The sequence below is a fragment of the Pholcus phalangioides genome, unplaced genomic scaffold (assembly GCF_987345545.1).
Source record: "Pholcus phalangioides strain wild (caught in Gottingen) unplaced genomic scaffold, Ppha-v1.0 ptg000009l_1, whole genome shotgun sequence".
Classification (NCBI taxonomy): Eukaryota; Metazoa; Arthropoda; class Arachnida; order Araneae; family Pholcidae; genus Pholcus; species Pholcus phalangioides.
In genome coordinates this window covers 23,549,022-23,561,580 of record NW_028301602.1, presented here as the reverse complement: position 1 = coordinate 23,561,580, position 12,559 = coordinate 23,549,022, and the positions used below count along the sequence as shown (strand labels likewise).

At 35.1% G+C, this 12,559-nt stretch overlaps 1 protein-coding gene across 1 annotated transcript in view; it reads left to right on the top strand.

The window, feature by feature from the left end:
* LOC149082556 (glutamate receptor ionotropic, NMDA 2B-like) overlaps positions 1–12,559 on the top strand; it is a 226,025-nt gene that overhangs the window by 165,413 nt on the left and 48,053 nt on the right. The gene's annotated exons all lie outside the window — the stretch shown is intronic.

Genomic DNA, 12,559 nt, shown 5'->3' with positions numbered 1-12,559 from the left:
AAAATTAAATTCTGTCTGTCTGTCTGTCTGTGAACATTGCAGCAACGCTCTCAGGTTTACGTAGTTTCGTATTTATAATAGCAAACTACAAATATGAAATATAATAACTCAGAAAAATGAAATATTTTCCTCTAATTATGTGCAAATTATTACTTCCCATTTATGTTGGTTCGCGAAAAACTTCACTTAATTTCAGCGGTCTGCAAGTAGAAACAGGTCACTGAACTATATGAACCGTGGTAGGCCCAGGCTTTGAGTACTGATATGAAATTTTATCCGTTGTCAGTGAATTCGCGTTATATCCCGAGTTTTGCCAAGATTTGTCCCGGTTTCTTAGTCGCATGATCTGGCCATCCTATCCTAGGTCTGTGCCTGCACAAGTCCGGTCCGGTCAAATTGGATATGATTTCACAAGTGACATAAATTGTAACCTGATAACTTCTTATCCGACGCCAACAGCGCAGAAAATTATTAATAAAGTAGAACCTCTTGATAAAGGGACCCCATGGGACCAAAACTTTCGTCCGCTATTGGGGAGGCACGATATACAGTAGACCCGCGTCCATGTGACTTCCACGTTTATACGATGTTTGGATTCGGTCGCAATCATTGGCGTACGCAAAGGGGGATTTTGGGGTTCTAACACCCCCCCCCTTTTGAGCCAAGATTATAGTGTTATTTTGCAGGAAAAAACGTATCACCCCCCCCCCCCCAGAAGGAAAAATAGTTATGTTCTGTTAATCAAGTAATCAATTGATGGATTTTTTCATATTTACCAATACAAGCTTGGGATTATACATAATCACCGTTGAGCATGATAAATTGTAGATTTATGAACATAAATTCACAAATTAGAGTTTGGAAGAAAAAAATACTTTGCCTCGTTTTACTGTCCGCTATCGAGAGTGTCCGCTAACGTGGAGTGAATACATTAAAGCCCTCTTCTCCCACGGGACTGGGGATCCGAAAAGTTTCCGTTAACGGGGTGTGCCCGTTAAGGGAGGTTCTACTGTAGCAGTTTGACTAACTTTATATTTTTAATAGGTGGCTACATTCCTTTATAATTTTCGTATTTCATTCGAAATTATATCATTTATGATATTTTTAATTTAAATGAATCAATTTATTTTGGAATTTTTCAAGTAAGTAAATCCAGTGATAATATTTTTCGGGCATGCAAAATATTGATTTTTTCAGACATGCCCAATTGGGCATGCAAATTTTGCCCAGCCCTTGTTTCAAATTACAGTCGACGCTCTATTTTACGAACATCTAATTTACGTACCTCACGTTTTTACGAACTACTAAACCAGAGACATGTACCTCGTCCACATTCCTCTGCGGAACTTCATGTTGGAATGTGTGTGTCCATATTGTGAACCTAAGATGAAGTTTGTTTCTGTGTAATGCTGCCACTTGCTATCGATTTTTCGAACTGTAGCAAGGTTTTTAATGATTGTAGGTTTTACTGTTGTAGGTCTGTTGCTCTCTGTGTCGAGACTTTTTAAAGACATTCGCGAGCCGGTCTCACTATTGAAGAATCGATTGCCGATCTCGAAGTTGGGAACGTTTTTACGAACTAATTTTCTGGATCCCAAACAATATATTGCTACTCCTTTAAACGTCTTTCCCATTTACGGACGCTCAGTTTTCCAAACTAATTTTTCATGTCTGTGAGGGTTCGTAAAAATGAGCGTCGACTGTATTATGCTTAATAATAATATAACGAAGGGTGCTTTTTTTAGTTATTTAAAAATATGCCTTTAAAACGCATTTCTTCATCCACCCTACAAACGCACGCGCGTGCGCACTGAATAATATGCAAATGAAGCAAGCAGCTTTCATTATCACGATGCAGCTGATGAAGCAGTCATTGCGCCTCAATATTAGCGGTATCATAATGGCGTGATAATTTGCGTTAATTTCAGGGTCAAATGCATTTTCTCATTATCTCTCTCTCTCTCTCAAAAAAGGCATTTTTGGTCATTAAGGTGAATATTATCAGACAAGTAATAGCATGAAATAAAGGAATCATATGAGTAGTGAAAGATCTGCTATTGGATACGTTTAAAAAAAAATTCAATTAAGGGGAGGTTTTTCCCCTTTAAATCCATATATATGTTACAGTAAATGTTATAAATTGGTTATTATGCATAATCACAAATCGTTTTTCGATAAGTTTGATAATTTTTTTCACTTTTTCTGTCGATTATTCATAATATCCAAGTGCTGTATGTAAGTTTGACGAGTGCTGAAAAAATAATAGGAAATGATAATTTGACAAAATATTCGATAATACGATCATAAAATTTGTGAAATAGTTCGTTATATCGGGGTCCGATTTTTTCCAATTTGTCAAATAGGACTTATTTTGGGATGTTCGAAAAAAATCATTGAATCACAGTTCATTATATCCGGTTTAGGCTCTGACTTATAATTGTCGTTTGAATAATACAAATACAAATACAACGTCACAACAAGCAAAATGGCCAACGAGGTGGCTGAGAAAAAGATGCCCATAAAAATATGGATGTCATATATTTCAAATCTTATCATGTCAATAGAACCGATTTATCATATTTCCTAATACGAAATGGTGATTATGCATAATAACCGGCGGATGTGATGAACTTACTCCGATTTATCATGTTCACCAACGACGCGACGCTTCATATTATGCCTAATCATCGGTAAATATGATAAATTTGTGGAAATTTAAAAAACTCACATAAACATTCGGTGATTATACACAATAACCAGTTTATTAAGCGTAATAACCGGATTTATCACATTCACCGCGTCATATATACATTACCGTATAAACGTTATAACAATTTTTCGTCTTGTCGAAGCAGAGCCTCTCTCTCTCTCGTCATCTGTTCATTAAAATTCTAATATCCGTAACTCGTTTTTCTTCGGGTCCTATTCAAAACTACAGAGAAGTTACTGTCAACTGAAAACCATAATTAAGTGTTCGGAAAAGATTGATTTACCGACTGACTGTGTGTTCATTGTGTCATGGGGTAATGAATATCCGCTATTTCACTCCTCTGAGAACAGTAAATTGATCGTGTGGCATACATTCGTCAGAGAAATGCATATGCTAAAATGTTGATGAGACTTCGGAATCCATTAATATACGTATTGATTTCTCGGCAAAGATGTTTTCAGCAGCGAGTTTCGATTTTGAAAATATTTTGATTCCGAAGAAAGCAAATATTTTTCGGGACTCATTACGAGCTATTATTTAGATTCTCTTTCCTATCGAAACTCTAATGTCATATTTATGCACATATTTTTCGATTCCGTATTTCTTTTAGTTTCTCCTCACATACGCATTAATGTGTGTTTTATTTATGATGTGAATTGGACTCCGCGTCGACGTCGTGAGAACCAAAAGTGTCAATGGCCCCATGAGTGATGAGCTTAATCGATCATAATTTGAGCCTCTTCCATGAGGTGTCGAAAATCGAGCATTTGCATTCTTATCCATTAATTTGCTAACCGCGGCGCAACCCGGGGTACCACATTGATGCATCCTTTGGGAAGATTCCACGATAATGTGCGTTTTGTTATTAAATCTCTAATGATAATCGATAGATTTTATCATAACCTTCGATTATTTGAATGATCAATTTGGGCTAAATAGACTTTAATAGTGATTGAAACGAATAAGTTTGATGTACGATTGCGTTCTAGTGCATTTTTTTTTTCAACCGTTGATCCGTGGACCGGTGCTGGTCTGCAAATTATTTTCCTGTTTATTCGTTTTCGCCGTTCCGCAAATTATTTCTCTTATTTTCATATCTTTCGCCGGTCCGCAACTTCTTTTTTTCCCCACTCCCTCAGTAGCACACCGATATAGGCCCGAGTGGCATGGTGGTAAGATGCTCGTCTACCATCGTGAAGGTTGTTGTCAGGGTCCCGGGTTCGAACCCAAGGAAGGATATAGGTAAGATATTTTCCCAAACAAACTCGAGGCGACCACCGATAGACAGCACCTTCACTTCCAACCCATCTCACTAATGGCAGTAAATTGCGATATAGCGATATGGCCAGAGTTGGTGCTTGGTGAAGTAGTAGTAGCACACCTATATAGAACGACGTACCGTTCGAACGATTTCGATATGGTTCGACGTCGAAATGGCATGCATTTGTCGACGTAGTTCGACATAGAGAAATTTGGATCATTTGAAAAGAAACTAATTATCGTACAAGATATTCTCCTTCGAAACGAAATGCTTTAAAAATGAGAGTAAAACTATTTTAGAGAAAAAAAATGGAAATTTCAGTGTATATATTGATTTTTTTTAAAATTCATTTTTAGTGTATCGTTCGATGTCGGACACTTGAAAATTTCCGACTTCTTTGCGACGTTAGACTAGTATCGGTACGATATCCTAACGATATCGTAGCGCTACTGGAGGTCGCTGTCCGCGAATTATTCCTCCTATTTATTTATCTTATTATTTATGCTATTTCTTTATGTTTTCCTTTTTTGCCAGTTCGTAAATCCTATTCCTTAATTTGTGCCGACCAGCGGGTGTACAAAGGTTAAATAACACTTTTCTATCACATTCAAAATGTGTCGGACTTTCTCGCTGCTTCTCATTTGCGAATGAAATATGCACTTTTCTGCTGAATAAGGAAAAAGTAATCATGTGATCGACCTGTCTTGTTTTAATCCAGACCAAACACTCAAGCTAAAGTCATATTCATGTTCAGCCTTGTCCAATAGTCATTTGTACATATTTGCTTCCAATGTTTGCCTCCCCACTGCTGGAACGAACCACCAGCGGCATGGGCTGCCTAGACACATTGGTCAATGTTCCTTGGAAAATATTTGCTTCCAGGAGACTCCCCTTGATATGTGACTGTTGACGTACTTCGATCAATGTGTGGCTAGAAGGTTTAAAATAATAAGAAAGAAGACGGCTTCTCGGACTAAGGCTGGGGGGCTGGAAGGTCCTGGTCGTTCTTTTTGACCAGCTTTCCACTATTTGTCAGCCTTCAACATCAACTTCCACAGAGAAATGTATACGAGGTGCATGTGCGGTTAAGTAATAGTAGCCTCCAAAATTTGCCGATTGTTGTCAGTGGTGGAGTGGCTGGACACGAGTGTGGCTCAGATTTACAGCATTAGGGAAGAATTCGTGAATTCATGCATTCAAGGTTTTCTGTTGCGAGGAAGATATCGAATTTTGAATAGCGACGAGACGTCAAATAGCAAATTTTTCAGAGAATATACATGCTTACTTATAAAAGTGCCTTGGCGTCAAGAATGCCAGTTACAAGACCGCCAAGTTGCGCAGACTGCTAGTATAGTGAATGCATGGTCTTTTTGCTGTTTTCTAGCTTTAAAGTGCTAAGCAGAGCCGATCTTCTATTTTAAAAAGGCTCTCCACAGTGAGTTATGACCTACAACATTCACACATAGATTCGGAAAAAATACTGCATACCGCAGAATTCTTGCTGTCCTTCGAAATGGCTCTTACATAACATGAATATTCAAAAATTTATCATCTTCGCTTCGAAATATAAAAGTCAGATGACAGCACTAGCAAAAACACCAGAAAACCTCCGAAAATATAAATACGTTAGGGACCACACATACACTCAGAACATATATCCCAGCATGTACCGAATCATTATAAATACCGCATAGGAATGTGTACGTTCGAGAAGTAGTAGCAGTAGAGTAAATTCCGACAAGCACCAGTTAGTTCAAAGTTTCTCAGAGGAATGTTTATATAAAAGGCGCATGAACAGTTTTTTTCTTGTGGACCCCACAACATATATGTTTCAATGCGTGCTTGGGCAAGTTGAATTTGAATCGATGGCGCGTGTTAAACACTGCGTGTGCACTGAGCGGAGCGTGAAGCCTCCCACATGATTTGAAACAGCGTCTGCCGCAGATGATTTGAAACTCTTGGCAAGAGATCGTGTATCGTTTGGACATATGCAAAGCCACTAAAGGGGCATTCATTAAACCTTATTAACCTGCAAATAAACTAGAGTGTTTCTAAACATAAGGCTGGGTGCACGCGGTTTGGACAAGACAAGATAAGATAGCTTTTGATAAGTTTAGTTATTCTTATTCAATTTGATGTGTATGGTGAACGCTTCAATTTGTATCACTAACAGATGTGCATTGAGCCATATAAATCAAAATGAACAATATTGACTAAGTTTTTATAAAGCTACCTGGTCTTGTATTGCCTAACTGGTGTGAGCCCAGCCCAAAGCCTTTATATATTGAATCTATAAATTATCATGTGTGGTTCTCTTACTATAAGCCGTTACTTTTGGATACCCTTAGCCCAGACACCCTGTATATAGGATACAACAATTGATTACATTGAATGTTGCAATCTGTGGAACATAAGAAACGTAACATATCCGATAAAAATATAAATCGACGTGTACGATAACGTTGGTGCTACTTACGGTAGCATTTTCTGAGTATATACCGTACAATCGCTGAAGTATTGACGTGATCAACGAGAAGAGAGAGGAATGGTTGTAGTCAACAAAATTATCTGTGATTGTGATCTTAGAGCAGGCTTATGCTTGTCGTTATCTCTTTTATTGGGGAAATATATCATTACAGATAATAGTCAGCAACGATTTAGAGAACGGTCTGTATTTTTTCTTTTACTCATAGGCAATCTTTTCTAGGCACGGCTCATTCATACAGTACTTTATCTTCCGGAAATATAGAGCGGTCAAATTTCTGAACTGTGAAAACTGAACGAAATCGTTGAATAATTTCTTCATACCAATATTGCAGATAATTTCACAGAGAAGAGAAATATAATTAAAAATAATAACATTTATACTAGACCGAAACCTTTTATAAAAGTAAATATATCATAAAAATTAAGAAATATACGATCAATTAATTTTGATTGTAAGAGATGAAAAAAAGTTGAACAATAACGGATAATTATTTGCAGAATCGGGCAAATAAATTTAGCAATATATTAGGATAATATACAGGTTGATTACTTTATTCCCCTTGCAGTGTTTTACTGGCGAACCGTTGATCCAAGAGCAGAGGTCTTCAACTATTTTTCTAGTCATGTGCACTGCTTGTACTCATGATCAAAAGAAGAGCATCCTCACGACAATTTTGGCATATGGATGCATGAAATCAGGATGATTTCAATCCTTGTTTGATCGGAATGTTGCTAACAACGTATACCAATTGTACAAGAGCATTGGGCACTCTGGAAAGCTTCAGGGAGCATTGTGGTACTCGCGAGCAACGGGTTGAAGATGCCTGTCTTAGAGGTATACTTCCAATTAGAAAAATTATCCATATAACGTGTAGTAGTCAGATGCGTCATCCATGTTGCTAGTGGTTGTATAGATTAAAAAATTTATTTAATGAATAAATTATGAAAAAAAGTTAAATAAAAAAATTAAATTTTTATACTGCCATTCTGTTGTAAAACACCAATTAGAAAGTTGTCTCGTCTCTCTTCACGCCAACAAAAAATTCCACGTTTCTACGTGCAATTTTCGCAGAGATATTGAAATTCAAAAATCGAAGGGAAGTTGGGAAAGAATAGCATAAATACGAGAAAGAATCGAAATAATGTCCGTTATAGTTTGCCGTTCTTTATAAACTTTCCTCGATTTTTTAATTCAAATATCTCAGCGGATATTGTACTTAGAAATGCGGAATTTTTTTGTTGACCTTAGGAGAGACAAAACAACTTTCTAATTGAGTTTTGAGAACAGGGAGTACGTACAAAAAGTTGATCTTATTTTATTTTGTTACCTATAAAACCCCTTGCAATAAGAAACATGAATGACCTAACGAGGTCTACATGTCATTTGGATAATATTTCTAATTAGAAGCGTGCCTCTAGGATCAACAGTCTCTGGAAAAATGCAGCAAGAGGAATCAAGTAATCACCTCCCTTATGTAAGAATAAATATTAGAAGTTATATCAGGGTTAAATATAAATTAAAAAGTATATAGTGAAAGTATATTGTATAACTGTGTAAATAAAATTATTAGATGCTATAAAATCCGCAAAAAAAAAAAAACGAAAATTTGCTAAATATGAATTTTCTTGATATTCAATAACTTTCCCTCGTTACACTCCTTTATCCTTAAGTTTCTCTTATAGTGTCAAAATATTCCTTTTTCCTTAATTGTTGCAAAAAGAAATTAGTAGTATTGGTAAATGATTCGCACGCACACAATTTAGTTGATCAAAAAAATCACAGAAAGTCCGAAAAAATATGGTTATTTGCAGTAACGTCAAGTGGTATTTTCAAGCCATGTATGTATAAAAAAAAGAGCAATTTATTTTTTCACAATAAATTTTATTTTTAATCAGAATAGCTAAATTTTTCCATCGGAAATTTTCAAACTGGCCACTCTTTTTTTTTTTGAGGATGTAGATTTGGTAGCAGCGGCATATAAAATTTCAAACAATCTACAATTCAAATTATGGAATTCAGATCCCAGCACATACTTATACAACTTACATGCACATGCCGGAATGCGTGTTATGAGTTTACACGTGCTCTAACGGCGGAACACAAAAAATATTCAACTGATCTACCAATAAACTTCATAATTAAAATAAATAACTCCACGTTCTTCTCGTAGATTTTTATGAAAACGACGCCCGTTACTGTAAATACTTTGCAGTTTTTAAAAAACTCTCTGTGACCATTAAATTATTAAGAACTGGGGATACGATTTTACCATTAATAAAATTCAAGAAACTTAGATATAGAAAATGTCGAGGTATCCGTACAAGTCTTCAGATTCCAGAAAGGCAGTGCATTTCCTAGATATTTTTCCGTTTTTCGGAAGCGTTCTTAAAATGTCCGTTACAGCCATCGAGAATACGGAAAAAAAAAAGTATAAATTTTTTCAAAAAAAATTTTTTCAAAAAAATTTCCCATATTTCATGTCATGTCAAAGACACTGTTTTAAAACGCTTCCCACAAGCAAAAGGCCTGACCTAAAAGGAAATTAATCGGAGCGTAAAGATGTTACGTGTGATGAAGAGATTAATCATCGCAAAATTTCAAGGGGAAAAAAAAAATCTTTTTCAGGCTCTTTAGAGAGAAAATCTCTCTAAGAATCTAGTCTACGGATTCGAGGAAATCGGGAAAATCACTGACGAGGTTATCATTCGATATCATCTGTATGTCCCACAATGCATAAAGGGGACGGGAAAATCTCATCAGTCATCGACCATTAACAAAAATTTACAGAAATCAATTTTATAGTTGTTATAAAAAAAAAGAAGATGGAGGAGAATCTTTAAGAGAAAGTAATAATAAATCAAAAGATTTCATCTTTTATTTATTTTTTTTTTTGCCCGAAACTTTCTTAGGATGGTGAGATATGACAATGCTTTTACGATATTTTCTTATAAAATTCATATTTGCTTGGTGTGTGGTTTCCGCAGCTGTTGCGAGATTCGGGGAGCCGTCTGAGTACCATCTGGTGATGAGAATGATTCTTAAACCGTCTTTTCATCATATCAGATGATAATTTTAGCACCTCAAGAAGATAAAAATATAGGAGGAAATCATTAGTATGAAGAATACATTTTTCAATCATTTATTATACAGCAACGCTATACATACAACTCAGCCTATGGTCCGCAGGCAGACTTGATAATTCATTTTTAACTGGATGGACAATTATTCAGTTGTTGTAATTATAGTAATATGTATATACATCCGTATGGATTCACAAATAAAAATTTTACTTTCACACCTCATCAAGGAAAATGCGGGAAATTACTGTCGTAAATACGGGACATCGCTAATTTGTAACCCCAAGATGCAATTTAGGACAAATTTGCTAATTACTGCAAAGGGGTGAATGGTGGGTAAATAAAAGGTTGCTACAAATACCAGTAAACAAAAATTTCACGGAAAAAACATTCAAATTTTTGTAAAATAAGACACGTCGACATTTGTCTTTAAAAACGTTGCCGTAAGTCAGCAAAATCCCGAATTGTAGTTAAAATTGCTGAGAAATTGAGGAAAACAGTTTAACTTGACATGAGATGGATGTTTGTATTTATACCCAAAATTATCTTAAGTTATAATAATGTTGTTTATTAATGATTATTGAACATTATAAATTTAAATAATCATCATTAAAAACGGGACAAATGTACAAAAATAAATTCAGAACCACTAAAAATACATAAATGTCCCTTAATACGGAAAGTAAGTGGTCCATCGAATTGCTTCTGACATTTTACTGGTCCTTGGATTCATAAAGGTTGAGAAACACTGCTGTACAGGGTGTCCTGTAAGTGCTAATGCAGCCTTTATCTTATCAACCGTCCGTCGTAGAGTTGTGATTCCAGATTAAAAAATGCTTAGCAGGCGTTCAAAAATTACGCTGTACCAGTTTTGAGACTGAAAATACACAGTTTGCAACAAAATAATTCCAATTAGAAAGTTGTTACCCAGTCTCGATAGCATATGACCAAAACCCTATATTCAGCAAAATGAAAGTTCCATTGCGTCTATATTCTACTATTGATAAAAGTAAAATCATTCAATAAAATTTACAATAAGATAAAATAATCAATCAAGTTAGAAATGGCAGTGAGCCACCATTTAAGGAAATAAAACAGAATGGTAAGAGTTTCCAAAGATGGTGCTAGTTATTACCAACGGGTTTTTCCTTATCTTCAAACCATTTATGTTTCGTACCTTTTTTCTCCAAGCATCAAACCATCAAGTCAACCCATTCACGATGGATTTTGTCCATTCGCTGGGTGAAAAATATAGGAGTGGGGAGCTAGCCGCCGAGTTAAGTCGTTTTAATGGATTGAATGATATTTATCGGTCGTTGCATAGGTTAAAAATTAACGTGGCTGAAATAGAGGAATGTTTGAGATCGGTCGTATTCTACCATCTAAGAGGTTTTACTTGAAGATATCGGTTGCAAAAAAAAAAAAGATATACATAAAAAATGAATTGAATGCGTCTTAAAATGCCAAAATGCTTTTTCTTGTCTTGTTTAAAAAAATTACAAAACCCTGAAACTTTTAGCTGAGAAAATTAGAACATCTGAATAGATTAGTACATGAATATGAAAATGAATTAAAATATTTTATCATGTATATATATATATGAATATGAAAATGAATTAAAATATTTTATCATGTATATATATATATGAATATGAAAATGAATTAAAATATTTTAATTTATTAATATTTTAAAATATTTTAATTCATTTTCATATTCATATATATATATATATTTTTTTTTTGCGATTGCACTTTCAATTGGGTTGCAGCATTTTAGAAATATATGACATACATATTTGTTATGGGCATCTTTTTTTCAGCCACCTCGTTGGGCATTTTGCCTGTTGTGGCGTTGTATTTATATGAATAACAATTTATTTTTAAATTGACACGCTATGTCTTTCCTGATCATATGAGTGTAAATTTAAGGCTGTAAGGTAAGTGTTTAATTACAGGCTAAGATTTTTTGGCTGAGAATTTTTTTGTAATTTTTCTGTCTCGGCGAACGAACACGGATTCGGCAAACGAACATTTTCGTTGATTTGGATTCTTGCTCTAACATAAAAAAAATCACGTCCTGAATGGAATTACTGTCACTCGAGCCCGATTAGCTCCTGTACACTCCGGGATCTTTTTCTAAATATACCTGTACTTCTCTTTCTGAAAGTTTTTTAATCATTTAATGTAAAATGATAAGATTAAGAAAAGATTCAGTGAATAATATAAAAAAGACGCTTCTTTCAGTACACGATTTTTTAGGGAACGAAAATTATCAATTATCTTGGAGATCAATCTCATTTTTTCACCTGCATGTATCGGACACAGAAATGAGTAGACCAAACCACAAAAGGTTGGACATCTTCGAACTCGACTGGGTTGTGTCAACAACAGTTTTAGTCTCGTAAAGATGATGTTGATTGTGTACATAAAATAGATTGAAAAGGGATTTCCAGTATCTCGTTCTATATATTCTACTTTATCCGATTTTAAAAGCTGTTAATTTTAGCCTTCGGTCAGTTTTGTCTTTTTTTTTTTCGTAGTGCTCCTTGGTGTTTTAAAAGACTTATCTTTGAATTGTGGGTTCTTTCTGAAGCGAATTAAACGATTTACCACAGAATAACCTATAGGAAACGGCGTTTTAGCTAAGGAAGATTTCGGCTAAAGAACGTGATTCCGGGAAGAATCATCTTTGTTAGCCGAGGTATCACTGTAGTTTGTGCAGTGATACGCAAACTTGCAACTGCGTGTGCATTTGTGACATTTATGAGGCAATCAACTCACTTTATTTAGGGTTTTCTTTGCAACCGATACATTCACGAACCTCTTCCTTGAGCATTCCATGAACTGAACTCGCCGGTATCTGGGATGTTATCATATTTTGATATAAACATGTATAAGACTGAAACGACAGTTAAATCTAAGGATGACCATAAGTCCCGTTTTTTTTTCTATCTAGAAATAGTAATTTTTTTGTTCGCAGTGATATTGCTTTAACTCTGGTAATTCAGCAATATATTTTGATT